General features: G+C 38.7%; 1 protein-coding gene across 2 annotated transcripts in view; it reads left to right on the top strand.

Moving 5' to 3' along the window:
* The first annotated feature begins 559 nt into the window (after positions 1 to 559).
* LOC114872649 (guanylate cyclase soluble subunit beta-1) overlaps positions 560 to 6,344 on the top strand; it is a 67,241-nt gene continuing 61,456 nt past the window's right edge. The window contains exon 1 of one of the 2 annotated variants that reach the window (XM_029180411.2): positions 560 to 821. The gene's annotated coding sequence lies outside the window, so the exon portion shown is untranslated. The remainder of the gene's footprint in view (positions 822 to 6,344) is intronic. The other variant, XM_029180330.2, reaches the window with a different exon arrangement.

Here is a 6,344-nt window from a genome sequence, read left to right on the forward strand (position 1 = left end):
CCAGAGACGCTGCAGCTGCGGCAACCACACAGACCGATCCACGAAACTTATCAAAAATGGCTAAAGCTACTCCGTCACTCCCGACTTTGATTCTTTTTCACTGTAACGCGCGTACGTATCGTATATCGCCGCTCACGAATCGATCACACTTCGGTCGATCATTAAAACACTCACTTCAGGATGCACGTTGTTCCGTGCGTGCATGACAGAGAAAAATCACGTGGTTAACGCGTTCCGCGAAAATCAGCCTTAGCGACACTAAACGACTTTTTATTACATATTTTTCTATTTTAAATTTCGATTTTCATCGAGTTAACGAACGCGTATAATTGTCACATGTTGTCGCGAGAGAGGGAAGGATTACACCCCGTGAAACACACAAACGCGTGATAAAATGTTTAAAAAGGAACCGGCGAAACACGCGGTACACGTCACACGTACAACTTTCGCGCGCTGCAGACTCCGGTAGACTGAGCGTCGAGAAAGTCTTGAGGCCAGCGTACGCGATTGCTGCGCTCCTAGCGGCCGATACCTCAACTATCGCGTCACGTGTCTTTCGCCGGTCTCGCTCCTTGTGTGCTCCGATTCCTTACAAACTCCATTTTACTACGTTCTTACTACGGCTCCGTGTATACATATTAAATCAAATCCGGTCTAACCGCGCGGAAAATCTTGGGCAGAAATAACAATTCTCGATTTTCGTAAATATAACGAGCATACCAAGTACGGGATATCGTTCAGTGGTTTGTGTAGTGTCGACACGTTGAACGCGAGCATGGTTAAGCTTCGAAAAAAGGTGGGTTTCAACAGCACTGGTCCAGGTGAGTCAACCCCATTACCAAACATGTTTTACTAACATAAAAATATCTGCATGAGATTTGATATGTAGTTTTTCAAATATGTAAATCTATTTTCAAATGTAATGCGATTCAAATATAATTATATGGACAGTCTTCTCTTTCCGTGGACAAACTTCCCTTCGAGGGAACCGCCATTACGTAGAAAAACTTTGTATATTTATTTAACACTCATCGTAAGTGGTATGTCTCGTACGTATTCACACAGTCGGTTTGCTTATAGTTTTCACGCGTCTCCAAAAATAAATCGTACAATCCCCTCAGCAAATATGGTTGACATTTACAACCACCTATGTGAAATAGTAACACTTCTTCGGAACGTTGAATAGACACACATTTGGCGTACACGTGGCGGTTATCTGGTAATGTGGTTAAATTCCACCTTGTACAACGTTCGCGGTCGATTCTGCTGGTCCATTGTGCCAGGTTACTAACATTGTTCGACGAGAGCAATTTAAACCGTGCTCTGTTGTTAACTTTGAATTCATGGATCGAATCAACGACGTTCTATTGATTTGATTATTCTTGTAATTCGTAGGAACAATGATGTGTGACCTAGATTTACTGCATTGTCAGTATTCAATGTGAAGTAATATAAATCAATTGTACTCTGTAACGTCGATTATGGTGTTCCTAATAGGTCATCGTGTCTTTTTACATGCTTGCCCTTCGATAAACTGTTGGAAAAAAAATTTTTTTTTCACTTTGGCGTTTGGAATGTTAATAATTGAAACGCGAAATGTTCTACAAACGTGGAAAGGCATTAGTTTATCAAAGGGCCGATCAATCATGGAAACGGAAAGATTACCCAAATTAATTTTCTGCCAACCGTGTACGTGCGTTAATGCTTGGATATTGGAGTTATCGATTTGATTGACATGAAATCAGGTATTCCCAGCATTCTCTGCGGGCTGTTTCATTGAATTGCAGAGGGCGTGGTTGCTGACAAAATTTTCGTTTCTCGTATCCTCCCGTGGCTCGGTGTACACCATTTATTAGAATCAATTGAATAAATTACGTTTTCATTCATCGTGGCCCCCTCCGTTCTTATATTTCGTGCATCGTTCCTCGACCTCATCCCGTTCATGACCAACAATATTTTTTTTTACGACAACAGTATTTTCGGCGGTATAGTTGCAACCCGTACGCAGTGTACTAAACGAGTTCGCCGGAGCAACATAACTTTTGAAGGATGTAAAATAAGGTTTCGCTATTTTGGAAAAATTTTAAAATCCCTGATTCAAACTGAATCACAACGCGAAATTATAATGACAAAAACTGCTTTACGTTTTTAACATTTTGCTATTCTAGTGATCAGAAATGTTATTAGCAAAAGGATTTGATATTTCGTAAACAATGTCGCGTATTTCAAACGTCGCGTCGAGAAACGTGAAATGGTTGTGGAGAAATCGCTTTATGCTTCCGTTGCCAAATTTGATTGCTCCGCAAACTGTAAGCCCCGCGAACATGCGAAATTTAGAATATCCACATATCGACAGCTTTAACATGCACGCATAGATGCTGTGGTGTGGAATCGACAAAACGGTATCTCGAGATCAGTCGATTCTCTTCTTTCATTTATTCATTTCGTTTATGATAAACAAAAGGAAAAAAAAATCGCTTCGATAGCGTCTGCATCGACATTCACTAATATTTAATACCTGGTCCGTTTTGAAAATCTACTGCCAATCATTCCAATTTAATCGAATAAACGAATCGATTAGCGAAACGGCTGTGAACACAATGGTGCAAAGAATTCATCCGATATCTATGTTCTTATTCCTCTTTGCATTGTAGACATACATATGTGAACTAGAACAAATCAGGAATTGTATGAAAGGTTTCATCGAAGGATTCCATTAAATCGTTCTAATTGATAACCGAGGCGTTCCATTTTTTGTCGTTAATCTTTTAATGAGATTTAATTCCAATAACATTTCATTTCAATTATTTTAATTCCGATTTTATAACCATGGTTTGGAAGGTTAATCAACGGTTTTGATAATCCAGTCATTCGTTAAAAATCAAAATTTTTCTGCATTTGGTTTTAATGTCCTTTTTTTAACACGCTTGTTCGATTTCTGCTTATCATTATTTAACAAAAGGGAGGAAACAGTAAGTAGAAGGGTGATGGAGGATAGGGCAGCACGATTCAGTGTGAAAATAAATTACGAAGTGTTTCTTAATGAACTTTTGCAGCAGACAGTGCTGCGGTAATTTCTCAGACCTGTCTCATACTTGTCCTGTTTCCCGGGAAAAGGGGACCACCTGGCACTGAAAACGTGAACGGTGAAAAACATATTATATTCGCTGGAAAAAACCACGTTACATGAGTTAAAATTGTGATGGAATCACTCGTAAAGCGGCAGAGTCTGGTTCAATCGTAATCTGCCCCTACAAATGTACATACGTTTTTTGACTAAGCTAGATGCAGAAATTTTAATCGAAAAACTTCCTAGGCAGTCGAATGAAATTTAAATTGTTCAAATTAAAGAGGAAATAATTCATATCACTAAACGCACAGTTGTACGTTTGTTTAATTGTTGCATAGGAGATCTTGTTTTCTTTACTTTGCCGTTTTTAATTCGTTGCCCGTTATTTTGCAATGCAATTAGTTAATCTTGAAGCATGAACAAAAAAATACAGTGACCAACTTAACAAGCATTTTTCTTTCCCGACAGTTGGGTATAACTTCATTACTTCAATTAAATTCACTGTCCACCAAGTTTTCTCTCATTACCGTGCTTGGCCCGCGAGCATAGAACTCCGTGATGTACAACTTTTCCTTGCTTTGTTAACGTTTTGTTCATATTGCGTTTTATCCGTGCACGGTTTTTTCCCGGCGAATACTTCTGCAAATGCTTTTTTCTCGTCTCTTGAAGATACTAACTATTTATACACAGTTCCGCGAAGTTTTTTAATAGTGATAAAGATACAACGAAAGCGTAGACTTCGATAGATCGGAAGGGAAGTATAAACGAACTTCAATCACTCATGAAAGCCTTCGTTTTATTTTATAAGAAAGCTATTTTTCGATGATTCTGTTCAACTAATATTCTACTGTTTGCTACATCTCATTTAATGAAATTGATCTATTTTATGAAGTGTACGAAGAGCTCCGAAGTGACGGTAGTTTAACAAGGAATATTTGGAATTTTAAATTATTTACGAGCAGGAGTACGATAATGTGATTTCTTAATTTTAACCGGGTCAAGTGGCAGATTCACTCGGGGCTGTTACAAACTATTAAGAGAATGTAATTAAGCGGAGAATGTGGATAATGCGATGTATATTAAACTTGAGATACTTGAATATTCACCGCTGGCATTTAACAATGCAAGTATCTTGATAAAATATTGCACATATAACATAAAGGCACAAACTTGCTTCTCAATAGACATACATACCAGATTACTGTTAATTCGAAGAAGCATGCTTGATTGAAATAATTATTTTTAGATACTTGTGATGTTACGCCAAATTGATTAATTGATTTTCAGTCAAATGATATCGAGAAGACTATTAATATGCTCTCAATATCTGACTTGTTAATTAAAAAAAATTCAAACTGTTGTTTCATCTAAAGAAAAAGATGAAGAGCATCGCCCCGATTAATCGTTCAATACCCGTGTTCGTTAATTCTCCAAATGTATCGTATTACTTTAGGATCGATTTACTCTGCTACATTAACGTAACAACGAGCGATCTATTGCAAGGAGTTTGCTGGCACATGAACAAAGCATTCGTTGAAACGGAATAATGCACATTCCGAGTGTAAAGCGGAGATACTGTAAACTTCATACAGAATATATTTACCAAATTCGAGTTGTTGCGAATCACGGGGTGGAAGAAAGAAATTATCGCCCGGCTGCGATCCCCAGCCGCTACTGTTAATCTCCATTCATTTGCAAGCATTGCTTAATAAGTGTGAAGGCGTGTACATCGAGCGAGTTTTGCGCTTTGAAATTAATAAATAATGCGCGGTTTAAAATGAGATTAACGTTACGCACAAAGAAAATCTTCGTTTAATTGAATTTTTCATGATGGTGTTTGTTCATTTTACACAAAGGATACTGTATTTTATTAATTCTTTTTACAATCAGCCTTAGTCCTTCTCGATACATTTTCATTCGTATCTGATCTTCCGCCATTTCTCTCAGCCTAGTTATCAAGCTTTGACAGAGGACATCCCGAAGTATCGCGAGGTGCATACGATTTTCATCTATGGATCTACCATGTAGAATCTATACAAACGAAGACGTTCTTCATCCTTCTCTCTCTATACCCGTCATTGCAAGTCATCTAAGTTATTATTCTCCCTATGTTTCACTCGTTCCCTCTATCTCTGTTTCCTGGTCGTTTCTTGTATTTCGATGTCAGCGGGTCTCTGTCTCTTACCGCGGGCTGCTTCGTTAGTTTCACCGGGCGTTTGATTACGCCGCGTAGCCGGAAGGGTCAATGTTTAATTTCTTTCTCTCTGCACGGCCCCGGGTCTCGTTGCGATGAATGGCAGTATAAGAAATGATAAAGGTACGTTACATAGGCGAAGCCGGCGAAAAAGCATTGCGGCCAGGTACAAAACGTGTTCTCTTTACCAACACTCTTCGAGTAGCTCGGTGTTGGTCTTTTGTGATTTCTTTCGTTGCGAGTTCGTTTTTCTTTTAGTTTTTCCTCGCTGTATGGTCGCATTTTTTCCGTGGCAACGTTAAAATAATGCGTGCACGAAAGTGTAAACGACGAAACTCGGCACAAGGTTTGGTACCTGAATACTTTGAAGCGTGTTGTAATCAGCTACTTCCGCGCTAGCGTTACCCCTTAACCCGTACGTACGTTTTCACCTTAAAAGAAAGAAAATAATTGTACTGTTCTTTTGTTGGCAAAGCGTGCTCTCGGTCTAGAACAATTTCGTTATTTGAAATTTTCTTAAAGCAAAACGACCAGGGTTTAAAGGAGTGCAACGTGTTTCTCACATTAAGTAAGTAACGTAGTAAAGGAAAGCGCACTACACCGACAGAGTTTCATTTCAACGGTAAGAAAGAAAGAAAAACGTAGTCGGACAACGGTTCTGGCACAGACCGTGGCGATAACCAAGCGGTTCGGTAAAGAATACAAATAGTTCTATTATTTTCACGAACAAAAAGGCAACGTAGCGTGGGATCCGAATCTGGAACGAGTCTTATCAAAATAAAAGCTGGTGGCCAGTTTCAAAGGGACATAGAAAAAGAAGAAGTCAGGGTAAGAATGGGCCTTGTATCGACTTTGGTTAACCTCCTTCCAATATTGATGTGCTACCCGGGTGTTCTAGTCGAGAATGCAACGGCGATTCTAAAGATCAACTGTCGGCAGAGTAAAAATTTGCAGTTAATTAATCTTCGCTGTTGTTTACTACTTCCAATGCGTAGACAGCCGTAATGATAATAATTAGGACAATTATAATTTGAATTCCCGAAATATTATAAGAAAAAGTAAATGCACAATTAAATTAAA

Source organism: Osmia bicornis, chromosome 4, assembly GCF_907164935.1.
Source record: "Osmia bicornis bicornis chromosome 4, iOsmBic2.1, whole genome shotgun sequence".
In the NCBI taxonomy this organism is placed as follows: domain Eukaryota; kingdom Metazoa; phylum Arthropoda; class Insecta; order Hymenoptera; family Megachilidae; genus Osmia; species Osmia bicornis.